At 53.0% G+C, this 500-nt stretch overlaps 1 non-coding gene across 1 annotated transcript; it reads left to right on the top strand.

The window, feature by feature from the left end:
• The first annotated feature begins 175 nt into the window (after positions 1–175).
• trnaq-uug (transfer RNA glutamine (anticodon UUG)) lies at positions 176–247 on the top strand. Its single transcript has one exon. It is a non-coding gene; the product is annotated as a tRNA-Gln (tRNA).
• The last annotated feature ends 253 nt before the right edge of the window (positions 248–500 follow it).

Below are 500 nucleotides of genomic sequence, written 5' to 3'. Positions count from 1 at the left end.
TCGCCCCGATCGGCCTGACGGTGGCTCTGCAGCGACGGAAAGTACTGCATCGCTTATAACTCCCAAACGGTTTGTCGCAGTGCCACGTGCCTTATGTTCCAACCCCTCTGTCTAACTGCTTCCCCACTGCCACAGCGCTATCTGCCTCCCAGAAGGCCACCAGTGGCGCCATATTGGTTCCATGGTGTAATGGTTAGCGTGCTGGACTTTGAATCCAGTGACCCAAGGTCAAATCTCGGTGGAACCTGCGTGCTTTGTTTCGTAAGGGAATCCAAGTGGTTTGTGGGATTTTTTCAATTAAAAAAAATTGCCATTGGACGAATAGTTGGTGCGAGGGCTCGCGCTTACTTTGTGGACGACACGAGCCACTTATTCTAATGGTGACGTGGACGTTTTACAAAAACGCAGGTAAGGCCATGAAATCGGCCATAGGCTCGGTACGGATGTCTCCGGGGGCGCCCTCGAGCTGTGAGGCCACGAACGCTAGTCTTCCTCAGTGA

The sequence above is a fragment of the Sinocyclocheilus rhinocerous genome, unplaced genomic scaffold (genome assembly GCF_001515625.1).
Source record: "Sinocyclocheilus rhinocerous isolate Xijiao unplaced genomic scaffold, SAMN03320098_v1.1 scaffold35860, whole genome shotgun sequence".
Classification (NCBI taxonomy): domain Eukaryota; kingdom Metazoa; phylum Chordata; class Actinopteri; order Cypriniformes; family Cyprinidae; genus Sinocyclocheilus; species Sinocyclocheilus rhinocerous.
Note: the sequence above shows the minus strand (reverse complement) of the source record. Positions and strands in the feature narration are given on the sequence as shown.